Below are 17,099 nucleotides of genomic sequence, written 5' to 3'. Positions count from 1 at the left end.
TTTTTGGTTTTTTAGTAGGGATGGGGTTTCATCATTTTGGCCAGGCTTCTCTCAAACTTCTAACCTCAAGTGATCGATCAGCCTCGGCCTTCCAAAGTGCTGGGATTACAGGCCTAAGTCACCATGCCTGGCCCTGTTTTGTTTATTTGTTTTGTTTTGTTTTGTTTTGTTTTAAAGAACTGGGTTACATGAGGTGTTATTAGATGTTCATTGTTTTCCTTCTTAAACCAGAACTTCAAAATTGTTTTAATATTTATCTACCTACAACATAGTTCATCACAATTAATGATGAAACATTAAAAGCATTTCCTTTGAAGGGAAGGGTAAGAAAAGGAAGCCTATTACTGCCTCTATTTAACATTGTTTTGAAGGTCTTTGCCAATGCAATTTTAAAAAGAAGAAAGGAAAATGAAGATTGAAAAGAAATAAACAAACTGTTGTTTACAGATAGTAGCCAATACTAAAATGTTTACAGGCAACACAGATAATGACCACATTAGAACTGCTCAAACAAGAGTTCACCAAAGTTACAGCATACAAGATCAATATACAAACATCAATTGCATGACTCAATAAGAAAATATAAGTGTGAAAAAGATGACATTCCAGATACCATCAAAAATACCTAGGAATAAATTTAACAAAATAAAATTGTTCCTGGTGGAGTAGGAGCAAAAAAAATTTTAAGGTAATAAATAAATAAAAAGATAAAAAATAAAAGAAAGAAAAGTGTGCCTTGTATGGAAAATATAAAACTTTTTTGAAGTACATAAAAGAAATATAAATAAAAGCAGAGATATACCATGTTTGTGAATGGGAAATGCAAAATAATGAAAACATCATTTTCTTTACAAACTAATGTTAAATTCGTTATAATTCCAAACAAAATTTCTATAGGATTCTTCAAAGGGCATGACAGAGTTATCCTGAAATTCATATGAAAGATAAAGCACTAACAAGTGCCAAGGCATTCCTGAAGAAGAATTAGGAAAGAGGGTTACCGTCATAGCCATCAATACTTAAAAACTATGAGAACTAAAGCAATGTGGGACTGGTGCTGAGACAGAAAAACATAACAAAGGGACAATGAAGTAAGTCAGTAAACAGATTCAAATACATTGGAGAACTTAATCTATAACAGACATAAAGTTACGTATTCAATAAATGTTGCTGGAAAAATTAGTTTTCTGTGAGAGAAGATGAAATTAGATCCAGGTCTTATACTATACATCAAAATCAATTATAGATTGATTAAAGACAGAATTGGGAAAAGCAAACTTTAATGCTTTTGCAACAATATTTTTATAACCTTGGGATAGCAAAAGATTTTTTAAACAAGATACCAAAATCATATAATTCACACATGACATAATTAATCCATTTAAAGTGTATAATTCAATGCTTTTCTGCATATTTATATTACATTACTAATTTCTTGAATTGTGACAAATGTACCTGACACAAAATTCACCATTTTAACTATTTTTAAGCATACAATTCAGTAACATTAAATATATTCATGACCCGGGTGGTGGCTCTTGCCTGTTATTCCAGCACTTTGGAAGGCGAAGGCAGGTGAATTGCTTAAGGCCAGGAGTTCAAGACCAGCCTGGCCAACACTGCGAAAGCCCATTTCTACTAAAACTACAAAAATTAGCCAGGTGTGGTGGCAGGTGCCTGTAATCCCAGACACTTGGGAGGCTGAGGCACAAGAATTGCTTGAACTTGGGAGGTGGAGGTCGCAGTGACCCGAGATCACAACACTGCACTCCAGGCTGGGTGACAGAGGGAGACTCTATCTCAAAAAAATAAATACACACACACACACACACACACACACATATATACACACACACACATATATATTCACAATGTTATGCAACTATCACCATTTCCAAAAGTTTGTCATCACTCCAAAAAGAATTTTTTTTTTTTGAGACAGAGTCTCACTCTGTCACCCTGGCTGGAGTGCAATGGTGCAGTCTCCACTCACTGCAACCTCCGCTTCCCAAGTTCAAGCAATTTTCATGCCTCAGCCTCTCAAGTAGCTGAGATTACAGGTGTGCACCACCACACCTAGCTAAAATTTGTATTTTTAGTAGAGACGGGGTTTCACCATGTTGACCAAACTGGACTTGAACTCCCGACCTCAGGTCATCTACCCACCTCAGCCTCCCAAAGTGCTGGGATTCAAAAAGAAATTTTTAACCATTGAGCAATAACCACATTCCTGCCTTCCTCAGTCCCTGGTCACCTCTAAACTACTTTCGGTCTTATTAATTTGACTCTTGTAGATAGTTCATAAGTGGAAGCATACAATATTTTTCCTTTTGTGTCTGCCTTATTTTACTTAACATAATGTTTTCAAGGTTCATCCATGTTGTAACATGTATCATGTTGAGTTTTGGGGAGCTCTTTGTATATTTTGAATATAAGTCCTTTAGCAGATACGTAGTTTTTAAATAATTGTTTCCCAGTCTGTGGCTTGCCTTTTAAATCTTTTAACAGGGTCTTTCTCAGAGCAGCAGTTTTTAACTTCAATAAAGGCCAACTTACTCGCTGGGTGCAGTGGCTCATGCCTGTAATCCCAGCACTTTAAGAGGTTGAGGCAGGAGAATTCCTTGAGGTCAGGAGTTTGAGACCAGCCTGGCCAAAAGAGTCATACTTTTTGGTCTCTACAAAAAAAATAGAAAGACTTAGCTAGTTGTGGTGGTATATGCCTGTAGTCTCAACTACTCACAAGGCAGAGATGGGAAGATTGCTTGAGACCAGGAGTTCGAGGCTGCAATGAGCCATGATCGCCCCACTGCACTTCAGCCTGGGGGACACAGTGAGACTCTGACTCAAAAATACATACATACATACACACATACATACATGTTTCTAACTTGAGAACTTCTATTTTGTCTTTCATGGATCATACTTTTGGTGTTGCTTATAAAAGTACAACCTAGATATTCTATGTTATTTTCTAGAAGTTTTATAGTTTTGTGTTTTACGTAAATGTAATCCCAACCCTTTGAGAAGCCAAGGCAGGCAGATCACTTGAGGTCAGGTGTTCACGACCAGCCTAGCCAACATGGTGAAACCCTGTCTCTACTAAAAAAAAAAAAAAAAATACGAAAATTAGCCAGGCGTGGTGGCACACGCCTGTAGTCCCAGCTACTGGGGAGGCTGAGACATGAGAATTGCTTGAACCCAGGAGGCAGAGGTTACAGTGAACCGAGATCACGCCACTGCACTCCAGCCTGGGCAACAGAGTAAGACTCTGTCTCAAAACAACAACAACAACAACAACAACAAAAAAAAAAAAAAACACCAAAAAACTGTAATCCCGGCACTTTGGGAGGCCAAGGCAGGTGGATCACCTGAGGTCAGGAGTTTGAGACCAGCCTGACCAACATGGAGAAACCCCGTCTCTACTAAAAATACTAAATTAGCCAGGCGTGGTGGTGCATGACTGTAATCCCAGCTACTTGGTAGGCAGAGTCAGGAGAATCACTTGAACCCGGGAGGTGGAGGCTGAGGTGAGCCAAGATTGCGCCATCGCACTCCAGCCTGGGCAACGGGAGCAAAACTCTGTCTCAAAATAATAATAATAATTTTTAAAAACAGTCTTTAATATAATCAAATATTCTGTGTTCACACTTTCCCCAATTGTCTCATTAATGTGAAATTTTAACAGCTGTTTTTTCAAATTAAGATCACACAGTACATTTTGTTATTTGTCTCTTGAATTTCTGTGTGTCTATAAGCTTTCTCTCCTTTTATTTTTCTTGCAATTTATTTATTGAAGAAACAGTTGTTTGTCATGTAGAGCTTCCTATATTTTGGATTTTGCTGATTGCATCACTGTGGTATCATTTAACATGATCATGATTACATAGTAATTAGCTTTTAGATGTTTGCTGTCAATTATACTACACATACGATTTAATTCATAATTCATCAACATAGTCGCTGCTCCTTTTAGTCCTTACAATCCACCATATCCTTTGAAGCATCCTTGACACAAATTATCTCATTTAGTCTTTCTAATAACCCTATGTGGTATTATTATCCTCAATTTAAGAGATGAAGAAGGCCAGGTGCAGTGGCTCACGCCTGTAATCCCAGCACTTTGGGAGGCCAAGGCAGGTGGATCACAAAGTCAGGAGATTGAGACCATCCCGGCCAACATGGTGAAACCCTGTCTCTACTAAAATACAAAGAATTAGCTGGGTGTGGGGGCAGCGCCTGTAGTCCCAGCTACTCAGGAGGCTGAGGCAGGGGAATCACTTGAACCCAGGAGGCGGAGGTTGCAGTGAGCCGAGATCACACCACTGCACTCCAGCCTGGTGACAGTATCCAAAAAAAAAAAAAGAAGAAGAAGAAAATGAGGCTTAAGAGAGGTTACAGAAACTTGGCCATAGTCAATCTGCCAGTAAATATCTGGGTTCAAACTCTCTGATGTTACCATGCCGTTATCTGTTATATGATAATATTCCATCACATTGCCTGTGGTTTGTGGTGGTTGTTTTTAATCAACTCTAGGAAGCAGTCTTTCAGTCCATTCAAAGAATGTACTTTCACATTTCATCTTTAACACTTAGGATGCTTTCAACTTCAAGTAACAGAAAACTCCATCTCAAATTGACTCAACAATAAGGTTGTTTATTATCTCATATAACAAGAAATCCAGAAGAAGGGCAGCACTGCGGCTGGTTGATGACTGACTCGACAACAACATGGCAGACCCAGATTAATTGTATCTCTTTACAATGGCCAGAACTGGGTCACATGTCCACTACTAAACTTTTAGAGGCCAGTTAAGAGGATCCCATTCCTCTTGTCTATGATAGATTTGAGAGTGTACCTCAGAAGCTGATACAGTCACCTTTCCTAATGTGTAAACACCTACATAGGCTTCTATAAAGAAGAAGAAGAGGGTGGACTGAATTTTGAATAGACAACCAACAGTATCTACTACCTGTTCCTAATGAGGTATGCTACATATTCCACTGTGAATAATTAAAATGCTTCATTATAACTGCCACGTTGAACTTTTTTACTTTCTGTCATGTGACAATTACAGTCAATATATCAGCTTCATTTACAGGAAGAAATGGTTACACAAGATGATATGTAAAGTCCCTTCCAGTTCCAGGAGTTCTGTTTCAATTTTACATTTTCATCTTCTAAAAAGCAAGTAGAAAAGTTGCACCTCCAAGATATGGTCCAGAAATGATAATGGGTTTCAACTGATAAGTCATTGGCATATTGACATCCTTTCTCCCTTAAAATAGGACATAAGCATCAGATGTAAAGAGCTAAACAGACTGGAACTGGTAATATCTTTCCATTAAGTTTTAACTTCTAGGTTAAATGTTCTACTTCCCTCACTCATCCATGAACACCTTCCAGTTTCCAACACTCATCATACAGACAGAGACTGATCAGAAGTTCCTTTTCACAACTCACTTTATTTTGGTGTCAATATCCTCCTGGAGCATGGCTCTAGGGCTGTAGGATAGCTCTTGTATCTCTGCTTCGACTGCCAAATATGACTATAACTTAAATCATTCACCTGTCTGCTTCCTTTCATGGCTGGTTTCTGCAGGAATAATCTATTCATTTTATCATATGCAGCCATTTTCCTTGTGAGGAACCACAGGAAACCAAAGAGAAATACCGTACACTACTGAGCACCGTTGCTACTCTTTCTTCCAATATGAATGAAATTGCTTTATTATTTTCAGCTTATGCCTACTATCAGCTTTCTCTGGGAAAACTGCTGGTTCGAGCCTTAAGCAGTCCTGTTCTTATTTAACAGAAGGCTATGACGGTAACAAATGCACAACATAAAAAAGTCAAAGGCATCCCGTCGGTTACACAGGACATTCGGAATAACAAATGTACAGGAAAACTTGGGAACATGACATAGGGTAATTTGGTCACACCCCCATTTCCTTTAACTCTTTCTGGCTCAGATTTGTCATTCTGACAGGAGGCCCAGGGCATAGTCCATTACCACAATTGTTCGTAGAAACGACACTGGTCTCTCAGTCAGCAGCTACTGCGTGCCAGTGCTCATCATGCTAGTTTCCAGAGTTTTAGAGAATTAACTTTACTTTCTGGTTCAACCCATCTGCTGGGGAAGGTATGGCCCTATTTTGAAATGTGCAAAGGGGAGACAGTGCTGGGGGTGCCCACAGGGGAAGGAGAGAAGACAGGCTTACTGACCACCTCTGTAACCTTGAATAAGTCACATCACCTCTCTCTGCCTCTTATTAACTATCATTGGGGAAAAATACCCTCACTCTGCCTGTCTCACAAGAGTTCTCATAAAAATAAAATAAGAACACGAATAGGAAAGTATTTTCATAAATGCAAAGCAGTGTTATCATTTTCAGATATGGAAATTCCTCTGCAGCACTTTTTTTTTGGCCACACGATTACTGCACACCTCCTGCCAGACGGACTATAAAGCTGTTTCACCTCTTTTCACATTTTGCCTAAAATTTCATACAGAGATTACAACAGCCATGCTGCATCCATCCCTTTGGTTCATTTTCCTCCACCACATCTCTGAATGCAAATCCCACCATCATGTGAAACACTGCATAGTAGCAACTTGCAAAACTCAACCAACCTTAAACTGTCAAGACAAGTCCCATAGGCAAAGGTTACGCTCAAAATAAGCTGCAAAAGTTCAAGAAGGAGAGAGAGACCACATCTAATTAGAAAAGGCCTCTGGAAGGTAAATCTAGATGCCATGTATTTTCATAATGTTGGTCTTTGTCCTTTGTCATCCCACTCTACTGTCATGCTTCAGAAACTTGACTTTATTTTCTCTATCTTTGGAGCTCTCAAGAATCTGACAGAGAGAATATCTTAGGGTATATTCAGGGATGAAGTGAACCGGCTCAACGACTAACAAACCCAGTGGATTTTAACATTTACCCAGCCCAACGAGGTCCAACTATCTTTAGGTTAGCACGACATATAGGACTTTCCCGGCCCAAGAACTCCCTCACAACCCCCAAGGAAGGAACTTTCACTGAGTATGCACTAAGTGCCAGACCCTAAGTGCTATGGGTCGCTTAATCCTCACAACACTTTTTCAAGCTTTAAGCCTGTTTTACAGATGAGGACGCGAAGGCTCAGACAGGCTACGTCGTCTGGTCTCACCTCAGTGAAGCCACCACTGCGCGTGGGCTCTCCAGCCCCTCACGCCATCACCCTAGAGCCTTGCTAACCTTCACCTCGCTCACCTCTCTCCATCCCTAGGCTGGCCAACTACTCTCCCCTCCCACGCCTCTGCCCAGCCGGAAAAACGTGGGGCGGGCGGGGTCTGTACCTGCGCCCGCTCTCAACGCGGCTTCCGTGTCAGGATGCTCGCTTACGAGAATGCTCCTCACAAGCTTGAAAGCCGTTGCCACCCACGCTCTCCGGAGCCCCAAGCGTCTCCAAAGAGCCTGCCCAGGCTTCCCCCCGACCCAGGTGCTTCCTCCCCTGCAGAGCTGTGGCGGGGTTCAGACCCCGATTCCGGGAGGGGACACCTGTCGAGGAAGGGCGGGGCTGGGGGACAGCGGGGCCGCAGCAAGGCGCCGCCGGGAACTACGCTTCCCAGCCTGCTCCGCTGCAGCCGCGCGCCCCGGCGCCGCGCCCGGCCGGGAGCCGCCTGTTGATCGCCGCTCTCGCCCCGGCCACGGCGCCGCCCCTGCTCTCCCGGCCCCGCTCCTCCGGGGCTGACGGACTGACTGCCCGCACCGCCGGCTCCGGGATGAGTGCACTGACGGGTGAGCGCGCCGGGGGGCGGGTGGGGCCTGCTCTGGCCGGCCGCTGTCTGCAGCCCCCGGGCCCGCAGCGCTGTGGCCGCCGCGCCCTCCCTGCCCGCGGGAGGATGCTCCGCGGCATGGGCGCTCGGCCGGGCGGGCGGGCAGAGCCGGGCCGCCTCTCGCCTCTCGCCTCCCGGCCTGGTCGGCTGCTCTGGGAGACCAGGCGCTGCGCCCGGACGGCAGGCGCCGGCTGGGGTGTGGGTCCCGCGCCCCGCACTGCGGTGCCGCAGCCTCTGCAGTTCGCTGGGCCGCGGCGTGGAGGGCGCGGTCTCCTGTCCTCCCGGGCTGCGGGGCTGTGTTCTTCCACGCCGGGCTTTGTTCCCCCACTTTCCCCCTTCCTGTGCATGTTTGATGAGCTCCTGGAGCGGTATGCATCTCCCTGCCTCGTTCAGCAGGCGATGGGGAGGGGTGGACTGGCCGGCGTCTTTCCTGAGATCGCTGGAGCTGTCACTCGCAGGGCGTTTCAGCCTCCCAGAAAGCGGCCTCGTGCGGATCCTCGAGAACCTTATTATTATTGTTATTACTTTTCTGGTTAAAGTAATGGTAGTATGTGCTCCATTGAGGCTTCCTAAATTTTCCCTGTTGGCCTGCGAAAATGAAGGTGAATTTTTAAAACAATAATAAAAGGCTCCTAATGGGAATTTTTAGAATATTCAGAGGTAGGAAGGTGATGCCGTCACAATGCAAATTAGCGGTGAAGGAGGCCGTGCTTGCTGAAGCTTCGTCTGTGCCCATTACATATCTGAATCACGAGGCATTTGGGAAGGGAATGAAAAGAATATCGGGGGAGGTGTTTCAAAAACCAGGTTCTCCTATTAGCTCGACCATTCAGGAGCTGAGAGACCTGGGCAAGTCTCTCCACCTCTCTGGGCCTCTGCCTATAAAGTGGGGCGTTTGGGCTACATGATTTGTAAACCTCTCTTCTTCCAAGATTCTCCCCTCTCAGGGAACTGAGAAGATGAGAGTGTTTCTGTTTCAAACAGCACTACAGAAAGCCTGATTGTGACAACAAGCGCCTCTGCCCTAGTGAGGAGGAAAGATTTTTCAGAGCTTCAGCAATCTGATTTTTTTAAGAGAAAACTGATTTTCTCTGTCTACTCTCTTCAGTCTAACCCAGTAAATATTCATTGCAATCATTTTAATTTTTATAAGGAACTGTACATTGGTGGGCAACAAAGTGATGGGGTTTGTTTTTGTTTTTGTCTTTAATTTGCTGAAGGTGAAGTGATGGGATCAGCAGATAAAGGGTTAGTGGCTCCCTAGGGCTGGGATGAGTGGTCAAATGTGGTCAGCATGGTGGTGGGGGAGGAAGCCCCAACAAGAAGTAACCAGAGTGTATATATACAGAAAAGAGAAGATGCATACGGATGGATCATTGTTTGAAAAAGAAATACACAACAGAAGGAATGAGAAAATCAGAAATTTGGCGCTCTGCAAACCCTAACATGACAGTTGAATAAGGCAAGGACTTACCAACTGGTCCAAAACCTTTGAGTGAAAGGTAGTTGGGGAATAGGATTTTCATATTATTTTAAAGTATCTCACCACAGGTTACTCTGGGAAAATTTGTCCTTACAATGGAGAAATTAGGAGGTTACCACTGGAACTAAATGACCAAGTTTAGCAGCATCTACTGTGAGTCTCCCGTCGTGAAGCAATAAGGAGGCATAATTTCACCTCTGTAGTGTTCCTACCAAAAGACTTGGGGATGGAGCAGAGCAAATGGGGGGCAACTATTGTAGATTAAATACTCAAGTGATACAACAGTGAACTGGGATGTATGAACTTTGAATCCTAGACGAGAAAAAAAAAGCTGTAAAAGACAATGTGGAGATAGTGACAGCTAGGTAGGGTGCAAATCCCTTGCTGCAAAGATATTTTTGCTTTTCCTGGATTGTATGTGTATATGTGTACATGAAAATATTAATTTAAAGTATACATATTTACTTGCATGAATGTCTGTGTGTATCTGTGAATCTCTCAATCAGTATTCCCCAAAATATGTAGAATGTTAATGGGTTATAAGAAAAAGAAAGTGCCTAGCCAGATGTGGAAAACACTGAGCAAAGCTGGAAAAGTTGGTTTATTCTTGACTTTCGGAGCCTTTCATGGGTTAATGATCATTGTATATGGGGATGTAAATGGGGTGGGAATGTCCATAGGATGGGATATGTAATGTTGTAATGTTTCCCAAACTGCGTGCAAAAATAAAAAATGAAAAATATCTTGAGGGACTGTCATTACATGGAACCAACTTTGAGAAACTGCCTTTAATGCATTTTTGAGTGATAGATCAGGACATATGATTAAATGTGTAAGTTGTAAGTATTTGTGCTTCCCATTACCTACAGATTAGAATTCAAATTTCAGTTTCTGGTTTTAATGGATCATAACAGTTTGATCCGTCTACTTTTTCAACCTAAATTTCCCATCTTTCTTCCTATAAATTATCCTGCTTAGTCCTTTGTTGTATACTATGAACCATTTTTATTTTCAGTACACCAAAAAGTCAATTCTACATAACTTTAAGGCTTCGTGGTTGTGTAAAATGGGACGCGCTCTTCTGCTCTGGCTCTTCCATGGACTGAGATAGCCACCTTTACTCCCAAAGCCATTTTGAGTTCCTTGGCCTTGGTCACATGTTTCAGCACAACCTTCCTTAAAGCTGTGATTTCTTCCTATTTCTGCTTTTATGAATTGCCATCCTATTTTGGCATCAAAGCTGCCCCACTTATTACCTCTTTCACATGTGTCATCAGTATTCCTGGGTTCCCCTAGTAAAAGTTAGGTAGGGTGGGGATGAGAAAGTCAGCTGCAGGACTGTGAGTGACATGAGCTCATGAAACAGGGCACAAGGCCAGCCATGCCAAACCTGGACAAGAGGAGAAAGGAGACAAGCTGAGGCACAAGCCCTAAGAAAGGACCAGGAGGTCCCTTGAACTGGGCTGCTATTCAGCCAGTGTGCATGGGGACAACTGTTCTCATTGTTGATAAACAACCATTCTGACTGGGCAGTGTCCATTTTATACCAGTTGCTAAATGTTTTGCACATCATCTAGGTAAGCACTTACAAGTCAGGGTGCACGCAGCATCCATAAGTCATAACAAAGCCTGGATCAAAACCTACCTGGTATAAAATGCCGAAGAAAGAGACAAGATGAGTGAGTCAAAGACCACATAAGCAAGCAGAAGAAAGGAGGGCACGTGAATCAAAGGACAAAAAGCAGGAAACACAAGGTGCCAATCAGGAAGTTAGAAGAAGCCTATAAATTCCCAAAGGCAAGAGGAAGGACATGGTTAAAAGCAACAGGCAGTTAAAAACCAGAAAGGCACAGATCTCCAAGTGGAAGGCAAGGAGATAAATAGAGGTCAAGAAACAGGAACTCCTCTAAAAACAGAAAAGAAGGCGAAACACAGGAACAAGGCAACAGCGGGAAATAGGACCCGCCATGAGAATTGGAAACCAAGAGGCAGGCTGGGCAAACAGCAAGACTTTTTGGCTTTTTGACTACTTCCTGCCCAGGTGGAAATCTATCTCATAGCTTGGCCAGCTTACACTATGGTGGCTTTCTACACCTAGCAACACTGACCTGCAGCTCTTACAGGTTCTGCCTCTTTATATTCAGCAGATCTTGATGGGGAAAACAGAGGGAAAGAACACCCAAAAAAGGAGATTATTCCATAACCAAGGATGAAAGAGAAATAGCTTTGACTGAGGGCTTGCGCTTGCCAGACACTGTGCCTAATATGTACGTGGTCACCTTAAGTGTCACCTCAGCCTTCTGAGATAAGCACTGTTCTTTGCGTGTTTTACTGAGGATGGAACAGAGGTTTGGAGAGGTTGTCACTGCACACGTATCTGCACCATCAGACCTTGGGTTGGTTAACTCCAAGGCCCGTGCTTTTAGTCTTCTGTGTTCTTCTAACCTTGGACAGGAGCAGTCACTAGTGGGCACCTTGTTTTTCAAGTATGATTTAAGCTTTGGCAAGTTTTGTGTTGTAAGATTGGGAAATATGAGCTCTGCCTTCTAGTAAGATCTGTTCCTCATTCCTCTTTCAGCTTGTTCCTTCCCATTACTGTACCATATTTTTGATTGAGATTTCTCCTATCCCCACCTCATTCTGTCCTTCATCCTCTGCAAGTATTTCCCAGAATACGTAGAAGCCTTTTAGTTGTTTTAAAATAAAACAAACTTAACTGGCTCATCTTCAAATAGCTACATTACAAAACACAGGCCATTGCCATGTTATATTTGCCCAGCAGCCAGAAATGAATTAAATATCTAGGATCAATTCATGTTTTGTTGGAGGATACATTGATATGCAGATTCTGTTCTAATTTACTAGTTTTAGAAAATGTGGATTTAGCTCTGGTGAAAATCAGTGCAGTAATTGTTTAAAATTATGAAATATTGGGCCGGGCGCGGTGGCTCAAGCCTGTAATCCCAGCACTTTGGGAGGCCGAGACGGGCAGATCACAAGGTCAGGAGATCGAGACCATCCAGGCTAACACAGTGAAACCCCGTCTCTACTAAAAAATACAAAAAACTAGCCGGGCGAGGTGGCAGGCACCTGTAGTCCCAGCTACTCGGGAGGCTGAGGCAGGAGAATGGCGTAAACCCTGGAGGCGGAGCTTGCAGTGAGCTGAGATCTGGCCACTACACTCCAGCCTGGGCGACAGAGCGAGACTTGTCTCAAAAAAAAAAAAAAAAAATTATGAAATATTAAAGATATTTTAAAAAGAATAAAGAGGGCTGGGTGTGGTGGTTCCCGCCTATAATCCCAGCACTTTGGGAGGCCAAGGCAAGTGGATCAGGAGCTCAAGACCAGCCTGGACAACATGGTGAAACCCCGTCTCTATTAAAAATACAAAATTTAGCCGGGCGTGGTGGCACGCGCCTGTAGTCCCAGATACTTGGGAGGCTGGGCAGGAGAATCACTTGAACCTAGGAGGCAGAGGTTACAGTAAGCCAAGATCATGCCACTGCACTCCAGCCTGGGTAACAGAGCAAGACTCTGTCTCAAAAAAAAAAAGAATAAAGAATAATAACCTCTGCCGGGCACAGTGGCTCACGCCTGTAATCCTAGCATTTTGGGAGGCCGAGGTGGGCAGATCACCTAAGGTCAGGAGTTTGAGACCATCCTGGCCAACATGGTGAAACCCGTCTCTACTAAAAATACAAAAATTAGCTGGGCATGGTGGTGTGCACCTGTAGTCCCAGCTACTCAGGAGGCTGAGGCAGAAGAATTGCTTGAACCCGGGAGGTGGAGGTTGCAGTAAGCCGAGATTGTGCCACTGCACTTCAGACTGGGTGACAGAGCGAGACTTTGTCTCAAAAAAAAAAAGAAAAAAAGAATAATAACCTCTCATTTACTGACCTCTTCCACTTAGGAATAAAGCATCACCAGCACCATTGAAGCCCAAGACTCCCTTCTCCAATCAAATTCTACCCGCTCCCAATGTGGTGTTTGTCATATCAGCAGTCCTTTGTAGCTTTCCTAGATATATACATACTCCTAGGTGATTGATGGCACTGTTTTGCCCATTTAAAACACTTTTTACAGCTGTGCACGGTGGCTTATGTCTGTAATCCCAGCACTTTGGGAGGGCGAGGTGGGCGGATTGCCTGAGCTCAGGAGTTTGAGACCAGCCTGGGCAACATGGCAAAACCCTGTCTCTACAAAAAATACAAAAAGTAGCCGGGCATATGACACGCACCTGTAGTCCTAGGTACCTGGGAGGCTGAGGCAGGAGAATCACTCAAGCCCAGGAGATCAAGGCTACAGTGAGCCATGTTCATGCCACTACACTCCAGCCTGGGTGATAGAGCAAGACCCCATCTCTAAAAAAAAATCAAAAATTTTTCACTGTGTTTTTTAAACTTGTTTTACTTTTTTTTTTTTTAGAGATAAGATCTTGTTTTGTCACCCAGGCTAGAGTGCAGTGAAGTCATAGCTGACTGTTATCTCGAACTCCTGGACTCTCAAGTGATCCTCCTGCCTCAGCCTCCCAAGTAGCTGGGACTACAGGCATGTGCCACCATGCCCAACCAATTAAAAAAAAATTCTGTAGAGATGGGGTTTTGCTATGTTGCCCAGGCTGGTCTCAAACCCCTGGCCTCAGACTGTCCTCTCACCTTGGCCTCCCAAAGTGCTGGGATTACAGTTGTGAGCCATAGCACTCAGCCTCACTAGGTTTTGAAGAGTAATTTTTGTTTCCTCTTTTTTTTAAATTTTATTTATTTATTTATTTATTTATTTATTTATTTTGAGCTGGAGTCTCGCTCTGTTGCCAGGCTGGAGTGCAGTGGTGCAATCTCAGCTCACTGCAAACTCTGCCTCTGGGGTTCAAGCAATTCTCTTGCCTCAGCCTCCGAAGTAGCTGGGACTACAGGCGCATGCCACCACGCCCAGCTACTTTTTTTTTTTTTTTTTTTTTTTTTTTTTTTTTGTATTTTTAGTAGAGACAGGGTTCTACCATGTTGGCCAGGATGGTCTCGATCTATTGACCTCGTGATCCACCTGCCTCAGCCTCCCAAAGTGCTGGGATTACAGACGTGAGCCACTGAGCCCAGCCTGTTTACTCTTTTGTAAAAGTTAGTCTTTGGTTTCTTTTGGGTTTAATATATAGGATCGCTTGTTGTTTCAGCTTTGGTTCTGTCTTTGTGTATAGGCAGGCTCAAAGCCTGAGCACTTCACATTGTTTCTGATTTTCCTCTTTCATACCACAGTTATACAAATAAGGTAGTGGAATAAGAAGCAAAAAAAGCCATACTCCTGCTCACACCTGTAATCCCAGCACTTTGGGAGGCCGAGGCGGGCGGATCATGAGGTCAGGAGATCAAGACCATCCGGGCTAACACAGTGAAACCCCGTCTCTACAAAAAATACAAAAAATTAGCTGGGTGTGGTGGTGGGTGCCTGTAGTCCCAGCTACTCGGGAGGCTGAGGCAGGAGAATGGTGTGAACCCGGGAGGTGGAGCTTGCAGGAGCCGAGATGGCGCCACTGCACTCCAGCCTGGGCCACAGAGTGAGACTCCATCAAAAAAGAAAAAAAAAAAAAAAAATGAAAAAACCATACTCCTTCTTTTCATTCCCAAGGCTTGTATATTTGGATAATAGGAAGAGTTACTTAAGGGCCCAAGTCATACTTACATCAGCTCAAGTCTTTAATCCCATTTCCATTTTCCTAACTGGCTCCTGTACTTGCCCACTGGGACTCCTGGAAGCCTTGTTAGGCATTTGCTTCACTCCAGCATGTACATTAGCATCGTATTGCATGTTAAATGCTTGCCATGGGACAGACACTCTGCTGGAGGTGAGGCTGTAAAAGTGCTTTGCTAACTTCCCACTGCAGCATTGCTAACAGGAAGGGAAGACAAATGGGAGCCCTTGTGCAGCCTTGGTGGGGGAAAAAGCAGACCAGCCATGAGCTGGAAAAGCTTTGATTTGACTTTAAAAGCTATGAGAATACTGCATTCATCTCCACAGTATTTCTTTTTTCTTTCTTTCTTTCTTTTTTTTTTTTTGTTGTTGTTGAGATGGCGTCTTGCTCTGTCACCCAGGCTGGAGTGCAGTGGCGCGATCTTGGCTCACTGCAAGCTCCGCCTCCCAGGTTCACGCCATTCTCCTGGCTCAGCCTCCCGAGTAGCTGGGACTACAGGCACCCACCACCACGCCTGGCTAATTTGTGGTATTTTTCGTAGAAACGGGGTTTCACTGTGTTGGCCAGGATGGTCTCGATCTCCTGACCTTGTGATCCGCCCACCTTGGCCTCCCAAAGTCATCTCCCAGTATTTCTATATTTGTTTTTTAAAAATACAGCCTGGGCAATGTAGCGAGACCCTATCTCTACAAAAAATTTAAAAACTAACTGAGCATAGTGGCACACACCTGCAGTCTCAGCTGCAGTCAAGGGAGGTGGGGAGAGTATTGAGGCAAGAGGTTCAGTTAAGCCCAGGAGTACAAGGCTGCAGTGAGCTGGGATCACACCATTGCACTCCAGCCTGGGGAACAGAGTGAGACCCTGTTTCTAATAATAATAACAACAACAACAACAACAACAACAACAACTAGCTTTTCCCCAAATCTTCAAATCAAAGTTGTGCTCCAGGAGGATGCAGGTTTTTTTCTCCTCTGACTTTGAGACCCCGTGGTACATTGACACAACATAGGCAGTTTGTTTTAACAGCTACTGTTACATAGTATTAACATGTTATTTTAATTAATTAATGTATTTTCCTACTGAGTTATGACATGGTACTTGTCTTCTGGGAGTTTGTAGTATAGCTGGAGAGAGAACCATACATATAACATACATGAAAAGATAGCAAGATACATCAAATTGGTGATGTAGGCATACAAATTTAGAGGAAGAAGAAACTTCTGTGGGCTTAGATGATCCAGAAAGTTCCATCACAGGGAAGGGAGGCAGTGGATAGAGTGGAATGAGCCCTGGACCTGCGGGTTCATTTGAGCTCATTTCTTTCACATGACATTTGTTATGTAATATTTATTGGATACCTACTTCAGATCAAGAACAGTGCTGGGAGTCAGGATTTTGTCAGTGAATAAAACTCATACAGCCCCCCTCCCTCACAGAGATTAGCAAGGAAAATAGAGATAAAGCAAGTAGTTGTAATAAAGCCAAGAACAGATGTGATTAAAGGGGTAGCATGGCGATGGGGAGTGACCCAGACCTTGTCTCCAGGTCCAAACAAGGCTTCCCTGAAGAAGTGAAGCTTGCATGAGACCAGCGGCTGAGTAGGATAGCAGTCAGCCAGACGGGAGTGGTATGAGAGTGTTCTGAGCAGAGAGAACAACATAAGGCACGATCCAGGCATTGGAAGTGGGCCAGGAGGCTGGAGCCAGGAGGAGATGGGGAGTGCAGCGCAGGATGAGGGTGATGAGAATGACAGAAAGACAGACTGAATTTGAACCTTATCCTCGAGGCAGCGGAAGCCACTGGATGATTTTAAGTAACTAGAGAAGAGCTGTTTAACTCTGTGCTCACTTTGGCCATTTGTATGACGAATGGATCAGGAGGGGATAGGGCTGACATGTGGGCAATGCAGATGAGTGAAGTAGGTGGATTCTCAGCACGTTTAGGTAAGGACAGGATTTGGTGATTGATGGCTGGAAAAGAGACGAGAGAAGATGTCAAGGATGGCTCCCTGGTTTTTTGGCCAATTTCCTGAAATGGGGCATTCTGGAGGAGGAAATGATAAGAGCACTTCTGACATATTTGAGGTGTCTGAGGCAGCCAAGGAGAGATGTGGA

General features: G+C 43.9%; 2 protein-coding genes across 3 annotated transcripts in view; one reads left to right on the top strand and one right to left on the bottom strand.

Moving 5' to 3' along the window:
• LOC105490301 (LysM domain containing 2) overlaps window positions 1–7,522 on the bottom strand; it is a 44,510-nt gene extending 36,988 nt beyond the window's left edge. Inside the window, exon 1 of the mRNA XM_011755818.2 lies at window positions 7,340–7,522. The gene's annotated coding sequence lies outside the window, so the exon portion shown is untranslated. The remainder of the gene's footprint in view (window positions 1–7,339) is intronic.
• Window positions 7,523–7,640: 118 nt separating this feature from the next.
• Window positions 7,641–17,099, top strand: part of LOC105490315 (tropomodulin 2) — a 66,709-nt gene continuing 57,250 nt past the window's right edge. The window contains exon 1 of one of the 2 annotated variants that reach the window (XM_011755827.2): window positions 7,641–7,781. The gene's annotated coding sequence lies outside the window, so the exon portion shown is untranslated. The remainder of the gene's footprint in view (window positions 7,782–17,099) is intronic. The other variant, XM_011755831.3, reaches the window with a different exon arrangement.

The sequence above is a fragment of the Macaca nemestrina genome, chromosome 7 (assembly GCF_043159975.1).
Source record: "Macaca nemestrina isolate mMacNem1 chromosome 7, mMacNem.hap1, whole genome shotgun sequence".
In the NCBI taxonomy this organism is placed as follows: domain Eukaryota; kingdom Metazoa; phylum Chordata; class Mammalia; order Primates; family Cercopithecidae; genus Macaca; species Macaca nemestrina.
Note: the sequence above shows the minus strand (reverse complement) of the source record. Positions and strands in the feature narration are given on the sequence as shown.